Source organism: Ambystoma mexicanum, chromosome 2q, assembly GCF_040938575.1.
Source record: "Ambystoma mexicanum isolate Mex_15411 chromosome 2q, UKY_AmexF1_1, whole genome shotgun sequence".
NCBI classification, from domain to species: Eukaryota; Metazoa; Chordata; class Amphibia; order Caudata; family Ambystomatidae; genus Ambystoma; species Ambystoma mexicanum.
The window spans coordinates 705,012,751-705,028,876 of record NC_090924.1 but is presented as its reverse complement, the minus strand read 5'-3'; positions in this window follow the sequence as shown (position 1 = coordinate 705,028,876).

Here is a 16,126-nt window from a genome sequence, read left to right as displayed (position 1 = left end):
TGTGGCATAACTGTATTTAGAAAGTTGCATTTAGATAATCTCCCAATAGCATATCTGTGGTTTAACTGCATCTGAAAGTCTCCCATTAGCGTATCTGTGGTATAATTGTATTTAGAAAGTCTCCCAAAAGCTTATCAGTGGCATAATTGCATAGAGAAAGTTGCATTTAGATAATCTCCCAATAGCATATCTGTGGCTTAATTGCATTCGAAGCTCTCCAATAATTTATCTATGGCATAACTGGGTTCAGAAAGTTGCATTTAGTTAATCTCCCAATGGCATATCTGTGGCTTAACTGCATTTGAAGCTCTCCCAATAACTTATCTGTGGCATAATTTTATTTAGAAAGTTGCATTTAGATGATTTCCCAATAGCATATCTGTAGCTTAATTGCATTTGAAAGTCTCCCAATTGCTTATCTGTGGCATAATTGCATTTAGAAAGTCTGCCAATAGCATATCTGTGGCATAATTGCATTTGAAAGTCTCCCAATAGCTTATCTGTGGCATAATTGCATTTGAATGTCTCCCAATAGCGTATCGGTGGCATTATTGTATTTAGAAAGTTGCATTTAGATAATCTCCCAATAGCATATCTGTGGCTTAATTGCATTCGAAAATCTCCCAATAGCTTATCTGTGGCTTAATTGATTCTGAAAATCTCCCAATAGCTTACCTGTGACATAACTGCATTTGAAAGTCTCCCAATAGCGTATCAGTGGCATAATTGTTTATGGAAAGTTACATTTAGATAATCTCCCAATAGCATATCTGTGGTTTAAGTGCATTTGAAAGTCTCCCAATAGCTTATATGTGGCATAATTGCATTTGAAAGTCTCCCAATAGCTCATCTGTGGCATAATTGCATTTCAAAGTCTCCCAATAGTTTATCTGTAGCATAATTGCACTTGAAAGTCTCCCAATACCTTATCTGTGGCATAATTGTATTAGAAAGTTGCATTTAGATAATCTCCCAATAGCATATCTGTGGTTTAATTGCATTTGAAGCTCTCCCAATAACTTGTCTGTGGCATAACTGTGTTCAGAAAGTTGCATTTAGATAATCTCCCAATAGGTTATCTGTGGCATAATTGCATTTGAAAGTCTCCCAATAGCTCATCTGTGGCATAATTGCATTTGAAAGTCTCCCAATAGTTTATCTGTAGCATAATTGCATTTGAAAGTCTCTGAATAGCTTATCTGTGGCTTAACTGCATTTGAAAGTCTCTCAAAAGCTTATCTGTGGCATAATTGTATTTGAAAGTCTCCCAATAGCTTATCTGTGGCATAATTGAATTTAGAAAGTTGCATTTAGATAATCTCCCAATAGCATATCTGTGGCTTAATGGCATTTGAAAGTCTCCCATGAGCGTATCTGTGGCATAATTGTATTTAGAAAGTCTCCCAATAGCTTATCTGTGGCATAATTGTGTTTAGAAAGTTGCATTTAGATAATCTCCCAATAGCATATCTGTGGTTTAATTGCATTTGAAGCTCTCCCAATAACTTATCTGTGGCATAACTGTGTTCAGGAAGTTGCATTTACGTAAACTCCCAATAGCATATCTGTGGCATAATTGCATTTGAAAGTCTCCCAATACCTTATCTGTGGCTTAATTGCATTGAGAAAGTCTGCCAATAACATATCTGTGGCATAATTGCACTTCAAAGTCTCCCACTAGGTTATCTATGGCATAATTGTATTTAGAAAGTTGCATTTAGATAATCTCCCAATAGCATATCTGTGCCTTAATTGCATTTGAAAGACTCCCAATAGCTTATCTGTGGCATAATTATATTTAGAAAGTTGCATCCGAAAGTCTCCCTATAGCTTATCTGTGGCATAATTGCATTTAGCAAGTCTCCCAATAGCTTATCTTTGGCATAATTGCATCTGAAAGTCTCCCAATATCTTATTTGTGGCATAATTGCATTTAGAAAGTCTGCCAATAGCATATCTGTGGCATAATTGCATTTAGAAAGTCTGCCAATAGCAAATCTGTGGCATAATTGCATTTGAAAGTCTCCCAATAGCTTATCTGTGGCATAATTGTATTTAGAAAGTTGAACTTAGATAATTTCCCAATAGCATATCTGTGGCTTAATTGCATTTCATGCTCTCCCAATAACTTTTCTGTGGCATAACTGTGTTCAGAAAGTTGCATTTAGATAATCTCCCAATAGAATATCTGTGGCATAATTGCATTTGAAAGTCTCCCAATAGTTTATCTGTAGCATAATTGCACTTGAAAGTCTCCCAATACCTTATCTGTGGCATAATTGTATTAGAAAGTTGCATTTAGATAATCTCCCAATAGCATATCTGTGGCATAATTGCATTTGAATCTCTCCCAATACCTTATCTGTGGCATAATTGCATTTAGAAAGTCTGCCAATAGCATATCTGTGGCATAATTGCACTTGAAAGTCTCCCAATACCTTATCTGTGGCATAATTGCATTTAGAAAGTCTGCCAATAGCATATCTGTGGCATAATTGCACTTGAAAGTCTCCCAATACCTTATCTGTGGCATAATTGCATTTAGAAAGTCTGCCAATAGCTTATCTGTGGCATAATTGCGTTTGAAAGTCTCCCAATACCTTATCTGTGGCTTAATTGCATTGAGAAAGTCTGCCAATAACATATCTGTGGCATAATTGCACTTCAAAGTCTCCCACTAGGTTATCTGTGGCATAATTGTATTTAGAAAGTTGCATTTAGATAATCTCCCAATAGCATATCTGTGCCTTAATTGCATCTGAAAGACTCCCAATAGCTTATCTGTGGCATAATTAAATTTAGAAAGTTGCATTTAGATAATCTCCCAATAGCATATCTGTGGCATAATTGCATTTGAAGCTCTCCCAATACCTTATCTGTGGCATAATTGCATTTAGAAAGTCTCCCAATACCTTATCTGTGGCATAATTGCATTTAGAAAGTCTGCCAATAGCATATCTGTGGCATAATTGCACTTGAAAGTCTCCCAATAGCTTATCTGCGGCATAAATGTATTTAGAAAGTTGCATTTAAATAATCTCCCAATAGCATATCTGTGGCTTTATTGCATTTGGAAGTCTCCCAATACCTTATCTGCGGCATAATTGCATCCGAAAGTCTCCCTATAGCTTATCTGTGGCATAATTGCATTTAGCAAGTCTCCCAATAGCTTATCTTTGGCATAATTGCATCTGAAAGTCTCCCAATATCTTATTTGTGGCATAATTGCATTTAGAAAGTCTGCCAATAGCATATCTGTGGCATAATTGCATTTAGAAAGTCTGCCAATAGCAAATCTGTGGCATAATTGCATTTGAAAGTCTCCCAATAGCTTATCTGTGGCATAATTGTATTTAGAAAGTTGAACTTAGATAATTTCCCAATAGCATATCTGTGGCTTAATTGCATTTGATACTCTCCCAATAACTTTTCTGTGGCATAACTGTGTTCAGAAAGTTGCATTTAGATAATCTCCCAATAGCATATCTGTGGCATAATTGCATTTGAAGCTCTCCCAATACCTTATCTGTGGCATAATTGCATTTAGAAAGTCTGCCAATAGCATATCTGTGGCATAATTGCATTTAGAAAGTCTGTCAATAGCATATCTGTGGCATAATTGCATTTGAAAGTCTCCCAATGTCTTATCTGTGGTATAATTTCATTTGAAAGTCACCCAATAGCGTATCGGTGGCATAATTGTATTTAGAAAGTTGCATTTAGATAATCTCCCAATAGCATATCTGTGGCTTAATTGCATTCGAAAATCTCCCAATAGCATATCTGTAGTTTAATTGAATTTGAAAATCTCTCAATAGTTTATCTGTGGCTTAATTGCATTTGAAAGTCTCCCAATAGCTTACCTCTGGCATAATTGCATTTGAAAGTCTCACAATAGCTTATCTGTGGCATAATTGCATTTGAAAGTCTCCCAATAGCGTATCGGTGGCATAATTGTATTTAGGAAGTTGCATTTAGATAATCTCCCAATAGCATATCTGTGGCTTAAGTGCATTTGAAAGTCTCCCAATATCTTATCTGTGGCATAATTGCATTTGAAAGTCTCCCAATAGCTCATCTGTGGCATAACTGTTCAGAAAGTTGCATTTGCATAATCTCCTAATAGCATACATGTGGCATAATTGCATTTGAAAGTCTCCCAATACCTTATCTGTGGTCTAAGTGCATTTGGAAAGTCTGACAATAGCTTATCTGTGGCATAATTGCATTTGAAAGTCTCCCAATAGCGTATCGGTGGCATAATTGTATTTAGGAAGTTGCATTTAGATAATCTCCCAATAGCATATCTGTGGCTTAAGTGCATTTGAAAGTCTCCCAATATCTTATCTGTGGCATAATTGCATTTGAAAGTCTCCCAATAGCTCATCTGTGGCATAACTGTTCAGAAAGTTGCATTTGCATAATCTCCCAATAGCATACATGTGGCATAATTGCATTTGAAAGTCTCCCAATACCTTATGTGTTGCATAATTGCATTTAGAAAGTCTGCCAATAGCATATCTGTGGCATAATTGCACTTGAAAGTCTCCCAATAGCTTATCTGCGGCATAAATGTATTTAGAATGTTGCATTTAAATAATCTCCCAATAGCATATCTGTGGCTTTATTTCATTTGAAAGTCTCCCAATAGCTTATCTGTGGCATAATTGCATCTGAAAGTCTCCCAATAGCTTATCTGTGGCATAATTGCATTTAGAAAGTCTCCCAATAGCTTATCTGTGGCATAATTGCATCTGAAAGTCTCCCAATATCTTATCTGTGGCATAATTGCATTTAGAAAGTCTGCCAATAGCATATCTGTGGCATAATTGCATTTAGAAAGTCTGCCAATAGTATATCTGTGGCATAATTGCATTTCAAAGTCTCCCAATAGCTTATCTGTGGCATAATTGTATTTAGAAAGTTGCATTTAGATAATCTCCCAATAGCATATCTGTGGTTTAATTGCATTTGAAACTCCCCCAATACCTTGTCTGTGGCATAACTGTATTTAGAAAGTTGCATTTAGATAATCTCCCAATAGCATATCTGTGGTTTAACTGCATCTGAAAGTCTCCCATTAGCGTATCTGTGGTATAATTGTATTTAGAAAGTCTCCCAAAAGCTTATCAGTGGCATAATTGCATAGAGAAAGTTGCATTTAGATAATCTCCCAATAGCATATCTGTGGCTTAATTGCATTCGAAGCTCTCCAATAATTTATCTATGGCATAACTGGGTTCAGAAAGTTGCATTTAGTTAATCTCCCAATGGCATATCTGTGGCTTAACTGCATTTGAAGCTCTCCCAATAACTTATCTGTGGCATAATTTTATTTAGAAAGTTGCATTTAGATGATTTCCCAATAGCATATCTGTAGCTTAATTGCATTTGAAAGTCTCCCAATTGCTTATCTGTGGCATAATTGCATTTAGAAAGTCTGCCAATAGCATATCTGTGGCATAATTGCATTTGAAAGTCTCCCAATAGCTTATCTGTGGCATAATTGCATTTGAATGTCTCCCAATAGCGTATCGGTGGCATTATTGTATTTAGAAAGTTGCATTTAGATAATCTCCCAATAGCATATCTGTGGCTTAATTGCATTCGAAAATCTCCCAATAGCTTATCTGTGGCTTAATTGATTCTGAAAATCTCCCAATAGCTTACCTGTGACATAACTGCATTTGAAAGTCTCCCAATAGCGTATCAGTGGCATAATTGTTTATGGAAAGTTACATTTAGATAATCTCCCAATAGCATATCTGTGGTTTAAGTGCATTTGAAAGTCTCCCAATAGCTTATCTGTGGCATAATTGCATTTGAAAGTCTCCCAATAGCTCATCTGTGGCATAATTGCATTTGAAAGCCTCCCAATAGTTTATCTGTAGTTAATTGCACTTGAAAGTCTCCCAATACCTTATCTGTGGCATAATTGTATTAGAAAGTTGCATTTAGATAATCTCCCAATAGCATATCTGTGGTTTAATTGCATTTGAAGCTCTCCCAATAACTTGTCTGTGGCATAACTGTGTTCAGAAAGTTGCATTTAGATAATCTCCCAATAGCTTATCTGTGGCATAATTGCATTTGAAAGTCTCCCAATAGCTCATCTGTGGCATAATTGCATTTGAAAGTCTCCCAATAGTTTATCTGTAGCATAATTGCACTTGAAAGTCTCCCAATACCTTATCTGTGGCATAATTGTATTAGAAAGTTGCATTTAGATAATCTCCCAATAGCATATCTGTGGTTTAATTGCATTTGAAGCTCTCCCAATAACTTGTCTGTGGCATAACTGTGTTCAGAAGGTTGCATTTAGATAATCTCCCAATAGAATATATGTGGCATAATTGCATTTGAAAGTCTCCCAATAGTTTATCTGTAGCATAATTGCACTTGAAAGTCTCCCAATACCTTATCTGTGGTATAATTGTATTAGAAAGTTGCATTTAGATAATCTCCCAATAGCATAACTCTGGCATAATTGCATTTGAAAGTCTCCCAATACCTTATGTGTTGCATAATTGCATTTAGAAAGTCTGCCAATAGCATATCTGTGGCATAATTGCACTTGAAAGTCTCCCAATAGCTTATCTGCAGCATAAATGTATTTAGAATGTTGCATTTAAATAATCTCCCAATAGCATATCTGTGGCTTTATTTCATTTGGAAGTCTCCCAATAGCTTATCTGTGGCATAATTGCATCTGAAAGTCTCCCAATATCTTATCTGTGGCATAATTGCATTTAGAAAGTCTGCCAATAGTGTATCTGTGGCATAATTGCATTTGAAAGTCTCCCAATAGCTTATCTGTGGCATAATTGTATTTAGAAATTCTCCCAATAGCTTATCAGTGGCATAATTGCATTTAGAAAGTTGCATTTAGATAATCTCCCAATAGCATATCTGTGGCTTAATTGCATTTGAAGCTCTCCCAATAATTTATCTGTGGCATAACTGGGTTCAGAAAGTTGCATTTAGATAATCTCCCAATAGCATATCTGTGGCTTAATTGCATTTGAAGCTCTCCCAATAACTTATCTGTGGCATAACTGTGTTCAGAAAGTTGCATTTAGATAATCTCCCAATAGCATATCTGTGGCTTAATTGCATTTGAAAGTCTGTCAATAGCATACCTGTGGCATAACTGCATGTAGAAAGTCTGCCAATAGCATATCTGTGGCATAATTGCATTTGAAAGTCTCCCAGTAGCTTATCTGTGGCATAATTGCATTTGAATGTCTCCCAATAGCGTATCAGTGGCATAATTGTATTTAGAAAGTTGCATTTAGATAATCTCCCAATAGCATATCTGTGGCTTAATTGCATTCGAAAATCTCCCAATAGCATATCTGTGGTTTAATTGAATTTGAAAATCTCTCAATAGCTTATCTGTGGCTTAATTGCATTTGAAAGTCTCCCAATAGCTTACCTGTGGCATAATTGCATTTGAAAGTCTCCCAATAGCGTATCAGTGGCATAATTGTATTTAGAAAGTTGCATTTAGATAATCTCCCAATAGCATATCTGTGGTTTAAGTGCATTTGAAAGTCTCCCAATAGCTTATCTGTAGCATAATTGCACTTGAAAGTCTCCCAATACCTTATCTGTGGCATAATTGTATTAGAAAGTTGCATTTAGATAATCTCCCAATATCATATCTGTGGTTTAATTGCATTTGAAGCTCTCCCAATAACTTGTCTGTGGCATAACTGTGTTCAGAAAGTTGCATTTAGATAATCTCCCAATAGAATATATGTGGCATAATTGCATTTGAAAGTCTCCCAATAGTTTATCTGTAGCATAATTGCACTTGAAAGTCTCCCAATACCTTATCTGTGGTATAATTGTATTAGAAAGTTGCATTTAGATAATCTCCCAATAGCATAACTGTGGCATAATTGCATTTGAAAGTCTCCCAATGCCTTATGTGTTGCATAATTGCATTTAGAAAGTCTGCCAATATCATATCTGTGGCATAATTGCACTTGAAAATCTCTCAATAGCTTATCTGTGGCTTAATTGCATTTGAAAGTCTCCCAATAGCTTACCTGTGGCATCATTGCATTTGAAAGTCTCCCAATAGCGTATCAGTGGCATAATTGTATTTAGAAAGTTGCATTTAGATAATCTCCCAATAGCATATCTGTGGTTTAAGTGCATTTGAAAGTCTCCCAATAGCTTATCTGTGGCATAATTGCATTTGAAAGTCTCCCAATAGCTCATCTGTGGCATAACTGTTCAGAAAGTTGCATTTGCATAATCTCCCAATAGCATATCTCTGGCATAATTGCATTTGAAAGTCTCCCAATACCTTATGTGTTGCATAATTGCATTTAGAAAGTCTGCCAATAGCATATCTGTGGCATAATTGCACTTGAAAGTCTCCCAATAGCGTATCAGTGGCATAATTGTTTATGGAAAGTTGCATTTAGATAACTCCCAATAGCATATCTGTGGTTTAGGTGCATTTGAAAGTCTCCCAATAGCTTATCTGTGGCATAATTGCATTTGAAAGTCTCCCAATAGCTCATCTGTGGCATAATTGCATTTGAAAGTCTCCCAATAGTTTATCTGTAGCATAATTGCACTTGAAAGTCTCCCAATACCTTATCTGTGGCATAATTGTATTAGAAAGTTGCATTTAGATAATCTCCCAATAGCATATCTGTGGTTTAATTGCATTTGAAGCTCTCCCAATAACTTGTCTGTGGCATAACTGTGTTCAGAAAGTTGCATTTAGATAATCTCCCAATAGAATATATGTGGCATAATTGCATTTGAAAGTCTCCCAATAGTTTATCTGTAGCATAATTGCACTTGAAAGTCTCCCAATACCTTATCTGTGGTATAATTGTATTAGAAAGTTGCATTTAGATAATCTCCCAATAGCATAACTGTGGCATAATTGCATTTGAAAGTCTCCCAATACCTTATGTGTTGCATAATTGCATTTATAAAGTCTGCCAATAGCATATCTGTGGCATAATTGCACTTGAAAGTCTCCCAATAGCTTATCTGCAGCATAAATGTATTTAGAATGTTGCATTTAAATAATCTCCCAATAGCATATCTGTGGCTTTATTTCATTTGGAAGTCTCCCAATAGCTTATCTGTGGCCTGATTGCATCTGAAAGTCTCCCAATATCTTATCTGTGGCATAACTGTGTTCAGAAAGTTGCATTTAGATAATCTCCCAATAGCATATCTGTGGCTTAATTGCATTTGAAAGTCTGCCAATAGCATACCTGTGGCATAACCGCATGTAGAAAGTCTGCCAATAGCATATCTGTGGCATAATTGCATTTGAAAGTCTCCCAATAGCTTATCTGTGGCATAATTGCATTTGAATGTCTCCCAATAGCGTATCAGTGGCATAATTGTATTTAGAAAGTTGCATTTAGATAATCTCCAAATAGCATATCTGTGGCTTAATTGCATTCGAAAATCTCCCAATAGCATATCTGTGGTTTAATTGAATTTGAAAATCTCTCAATAGCTTATCTGTGGCTTAATTGCATTTGAAAGTCTCCCAATAGCTTACCTGTGGCATAATTGCATTTGAAAGTCTCCCAATAGCGTATCAGTGGCATAATTGTATTTAGAAAGTTGCATTTAGATAATCTCCCAATAGCATATCTGTGGTTTAAGTTCATTTGAATGTCTCCCAATAGCCTATTTGTGGCATAATTGCATTTGAAAGTCTCCCAATACTTCATCTGTGGCATAACTGTTCTGAAAGTTGCATTTGCATAATCTCCCAATAGCATACATGTGGCATAATTCCATTTGAAAGTCTCCCAATACCTTATGTGTTGCATAATTGCATTTAGAAAGTCTGCCAATAGCATATCTGTGGCATAATTGCACTTGAAAGTCTCCCAATAGCTTATCTGCGGCATAAATGTATTTAGAATGTTGCATTTAAATAATCTCCCAAAAGCATATCTGTGGCTTTATTTCATTTGAAAGTCTCCCAATAGCTTATCTGTGGCATAATTGCATTTAGAAAGTCTCCCAATAGCTTATCTGTGGCATAATTGCATCTGAAAGTCTCCCAATATCTTATCTGTGGCATAATTGCATTTAGAAAGTCTGCCAATAGCATATCTGTGGCATAATTGCATTTAGAAAGTCTGCCAATAGTATATCTGTGGCATAATTGCATTTCAAAGTCTCCCAATAGCTTATCTGTGGCATAATTGTATTTAGAAAGTTGCACTTAGATAATTTCCCAATAGCATATCTGTGGTTTAATTGCATTTGAAACTCCCCCAATACCTTATCTGTGGCATAACTGTATTTAGAAAGTTGCATTTAGATAATCTCCCAATAGCATATCTGTGGTTTAACTGCATCTGAAAGTCTCCCATTAGCGTATCTGTGGTATAATTGTATTTAGAAAGTCTCCCAATAGCTTATCAGTGGCATAATTGCATTTAGAAAGTTGCATTTAGATAATCTCCCAATAGCATATCTGTGGCTTAATTGCATTTGAAGCTCTCCCAATAATTTATCTGTGGCATAACTGGGTTCAGAAAGTTGCATTTAGATAATCTCCCAATAGCATATCTGTGGCTTAATTGCATTTGAAGCTCTCCCAATAATTTATCTGTGGCATAATTTTATTTAGAAAGTTGCATTTAGATGATTTCCCAATAGCATATCTGTAGCTTAATTGCATTTGAAAGTCTCCCAATTGCTTATCTGTGGCATAATTGCATTTAGAAAGTCTGCCAATAGCATATCTGTGGCATAATTGCATTTGAAAGTCTCCCAATAGCTTATCTGTGGCATAATTGCATTTGAATGTCTCCCAATAGCGTATCAGTGGCATTATTGTATTTAGAAAGTTGCATTTAGATAATCTCCCAATAGCATATCTGTTGCTTAATTGCATTCGAAAATCTCCCAATAGCATATCTGTGGTTTAATTGATTTTGAAAATCTCCCAATAGCTTACCTGTGACATAACTGCATTTGAAAGTCTCCCAATAGCGTACCAGTGGCATAATTGTTTATGGAAAGTTGCATTTAGATAATCTCCCAATAGCATATCTGTGGTTTAAGTGCATTTGAAAGTCTCCCAATAGCTTATCTGTGGCATAGTTGCATTTGAAAGTCTCCCAATAGCTCATCTGTGGCATAATTGCATTTGAAAGTCTCCCAATAGTTTATCTGTAGCATAATTGCACTTGAAAGTCTCCCAATACCTTATCTGTGGTATAATTGTATCAGAAAGTTGCATGTAGATAATCTCCCAATAGCATAACTGTGGCATAATTGCATTTGAAAGTCTCCCAATACCTTATGTGATGCATAATTGCATTTAGAAAGTCTGCCAATAGCATATCTGTGGCATAATTGCACTTGAAAGTCTCCCAATAGCTTATCTGCAGCATAAATGTATTTAGAATGTTGCATTTAAATAATCTCCCAATAGCATATCTGTGGCTTTATTTCATTTGGAAGTCTCCCAATAGCTTATCTGTGGCATAATTGCATCTGAAAGTCTCCCAATATCTTATCTGTGGCATAATTGCATTTAGAAAGTCTGCCAATAGTGTATCTGTGGCATAATTGCATTTGAAAGTCTCCCAATAGCTTATCTGTGGCATAATTGTATTTAGAAATTCTCCCAATAGCTTATCAGTGGCATAATTGCATTTAGAAAGTTGCATTTAGATAATCTCCCAATAGCATATCTGTGGCTTAATTGCATTTGAAGCTCTCCCAATAATTTATCTGTGGCATAACTGGGTTCAGAAAGTTGCATTTAGATAATCTCCCAATAGCATATCTGTGGCTTAATTGCATTTGAAGCTCTCCCAATAACTTATCTGTGGCATAACTGTGTTCAGAAAGTTGCATTTAGACAATCTCCCAATAGCATATCTGTGGCTTAATTGCATTTGAAAGTCTGCCAATAGCATATCTGTGGCATAACTGCATGTAGAAAGTCTGCCAATAGCATATCTGTGGCATAATTGCATTTGAAAGTCTCCCAATAGCTTATCTGTGGCATAATTGCATTTGAATGTCTCCCAATAGCGTATCAGTGGCATAATTGTATTTAGAAAGTTGCATTTAGATAATCTCCCAATAGCATATCTGTCGCTTAATTGCATTTGAAAGTCTCCCAATAGCTTACCCATGGCATAATTGCCTTTGAAAGTCTCCCAATAGCTTATCTGTGGCTTAATTGCATTTGAAAGTCTCCCAATAGCTTATCTGTGGCATAATTGTATTTGAAAGTCTCCCAATAGATTATCTGTGGCTTAATTGCATTTGAAAGTCTGCCATTAGCATATCTGTGATATAATTGTATTTCGAAAGTCTCCCAATAGCTTATCTGTGGCATAATTGCATTTAGAAAGTTGCATTTAAATAATCTCCCAATAGCATATCTGTGTCTTAATTGCATTTGAAGCTCCCAAATAACTTATCTGTGGCATACCTTTGTTCAGAAAGTTGCATTTTGATCATCTCCCAATAGCTATCTGTGGCTTAATTGCATTTGATAGTCTCCCAATAGCTTATCTGTGGCATAATTGTATTTAGAAAGTTGCATTTAGATAATCTCCCAATAGCATATCTGTGGCTTAATTGCATTTGAAGCTCTTCAAATAATTTATCTGTGGCATACCTGTGTTCAGAAAGTTGCATTTAGATAATCTCCCTATAACATATCTGTGGCTTAATTGCATTTGAAAGTCTCCCAATAGCTTATCTGTGGCATAATTGCATTTGAATGTATCCCAATAGCGTATCAGTGGCATAATTGTATTTAGAAAGTTGCATTTAGATAATCTCCCAATAGCATATCTGTGGTTTAATTGCATTCGAAAATCTCCCAATAGCATATCTGTGGTTTAATTGAATTTGAAAATCTCTCAATAGCTTATCTGTGGCTTAATTGCATTTGAAAGTCTCCCAATAGCTTATTTGTGGCATAATTGCATTTGAAAGTATCCCAATAGTGTATCAGTGGCATAATTGTATTTAGAAAGTTGCATTTAGATAATCTCCCAATAGCATATCTGTGGTTTAAGTGCATTTGAAAGTCTCCTAATAGCTTATCTGTGGCATAATTGCATTTGAAAGTCTCCCCATAGCTCATCTGTGGCATAATTGCAATTGAAAGTCTCCCAATATCTTATCTGTGGCATAATTGTATTTGAAAGTTGCATTTAGATAATCTCCCAATAGCATATCTGTGGCTTAATTGCATTTGAAGCTCTCCCAAAAATGTATCTGTGGCATAACTGTGTTCAGAAAGTTGCATTTACATAATCTCCCAATAGCATATCTGTGGCATAATTGCATTTGAAAGTCTCCCAATACCTTATCTGTGGCATAATTGTGTTTAGAAAGTTGCATTTAGATAATCTCCCAATAGCATATCTGTGGCTTAATTGCATTCGAAAATCTCCCAATAGCATATCTGTGGTTTAATTGAATTTGAAAATCTCTCAATAGCTTATCTGTGGCTTAATTGCATTTGAAAGTCTCCCAATAGCTTACCTGTGGCATAACTGCATTTGAAAGTCTCCCAATAGCTTATCAGTGGCTTAATTGTTTATGGAAAGTTGCATTTAGATAATCTCCCAATAGAATATCTGTGGCTTAATTGAATTTGAAAATCGTTCAATAGTTTATCTGTGGTTTAATTGCATTTGAAAGTCTCCCAATAGCTTACCCGTGGCATAATTGCCTTTGAAAGTCTCCCAATAGCTTATCTGTGGCTTAATTGCATTTGAAAGTCTCCCAATAGCTTATCTGTGGCATAATTGTATTTGAAAGTCTCCCAATAGATTATCTGTGGCTTAATTGCATTTGAAAGTCTGCCATTAGCATATCTGTGGTATAATTGTATTTAGAAAGTCTCCCAATAGCTTATCTGTGGCATAATTGCATTTAGAAAGTTGCATTTAAATAATCTCTCAATAGCATATCTGTGGCTTAATTGCATTTGAAACTCCCCAAATAACTTATCTGTGGCATACCTGTGTTCAAAAAGTTGCATTTTGATAATCTCCCAATAGCATATCTGTGGATTAATTGCATTTGATAGTCTCCCAATAGCTTATCTGTGGCATAATTGTATTTAGAAAGTTGCATTTAGATAATCTCCCAATAGCATATCTGTGGCTTAATTGCATTTGAAGCTCTTCAAATAATTTATCTGTGGCATACCTGTGTTCAGAAAGTTGCATTTAGATAATCTCCCAATAACATATCTGTGGCTTAATTGCATTTGAAAGTCTCCCAATAGCTTATCTGTGGCATCATTTTATTTAGAAAGTTGCACTTAGATAATCTCCCAATAGCATATTTGTGGCTTAATTACATTTGAAAGTCTCCCAATAGCTTATCTGTGGCATAATTGTATTTAGAAAGTTGCATTTAGATAATCTCCCAATAGCATATCTTTGCTTTAATTGCATTTGAAGCTCTCCCAATGACTTGTCTGTGGCATAACTGTGTTCAGAAAGTTGCATTTAGATAATCTCCCAATAGAATATCTGTGGCATAATTCCATTTGAAAGTCTCCCAATAGTTTATCTGTAGCATAATTGCACTTGAAAGTCTCCCAATACCGTATCTGTGGCATAATTGTATTAGAAAGTTGCATTTAGATAATCTCCCAATAGCATATCTGTGCCTTAATTGCATTCGAAAATCTCCTAATAGCATATCTGTGGCTTAATTGAATTTGAAAATTGCTCAATAGTTTATCTGTGGCTTAATTGCATTTGAAAGTCTCCCAATAGCTTACCCGTGGCATAATTGCATTTGAAAGTCTCTGAATAGCTTATCTGTGGCTTAATTGCATTTGAAAGTCTCTCAATAGCTTATCTGTGGCATAATTGTATTTGAAAGTCTCCCAATAGCTTATCTGTGGCTTAAATTTATTTGAAAGTCTCCCAATAGCATATCTGTGGCATAATTGCACTTGAGAGTCTCCCAATAGCTTATCTGTGGCATAATTGAATTTAGAAAGTTGCATTTAGATAATCTCCCAATAGCATATCTGTGGCTTAATGGCATTTGAAAGTCTCCCATGAGCGTATCTGTGGCATAATTGTATTTAGAAAGTCTACCAATAGCTTATCTGTGGCATAACTGTGTTCAGAAAGTTGCATTTACATAAACTCCCAATAGCATATCTGTGGCATAATTGCATTTGAAAGTCTCCCAATACCTTATCTGTGGCTTAATTGCATTGAGAAAGTCTGCCAATAACATATCTGTGGCATAATTGCACTTCAAAGTCTCCCACTAGGTTATCTGTGGCATAATTGTATTTAGAAAGTTGCATTTAGATAATCTCCCAATAGCATATCTGTGCCTTAATTGCATTTGAAAGACTCCCAATAGCTTATCTGTGGCATAATTATATTTAGAAAGTTGCATCCGAAAGTCTCCCTATAGCTTATCTGTGGCATAATTGCATTTAGCAAGTCTCCCAATAGCTTATCTTTGGCATAATTGCATCTGACAGTCTCCCAATATCTTATTTCCCAATAGCATATCTGTGGCTTAATTGCATTTGATGCTCTCCCAATAACTTTTCTGTGGCATAACTGTGTTCAGAAAGTTGCATTTAGATAATCTCCCAATAGAATATCTGTGGCATAATTGCATTTGAAAGTCTCCCAATAGTTTATCTGTAGCATAATTGCACTTGAAAGTCTCCCAATACCTTATCTGTGGCATAATTGTATTAGAAAGTTGCATTTAGATAATCTCCCAATAGCATATCTGTGGCATATTTGCATTTGAAGCTCTCCCAATACCTTATCTGTGGCATAATTGCATTTAGAAAGTCTGCCAATAGCATATCTGTGGCATAATTGCACTTGAAAGTCTCCCAATACATTATCTGTGGCATAATTGCATTTGAAAGTATCCCAATAGTGTATCAGTGGCATAATTGTATTTAGAAAGTTGCATTTAGATAATCTCCCAATAGCATATCTGTGGTTTAAGTGCATTTGAAAGTCTCCTAATAGCTTATCTGTGGCATAATTGCATTTGAAAGTCTCCCCATAGCTCATCTGTGGCATAATTGCAATTGAAAGTCTCCCAATATCTTATCTGTGGCATAATTGTATTTGAA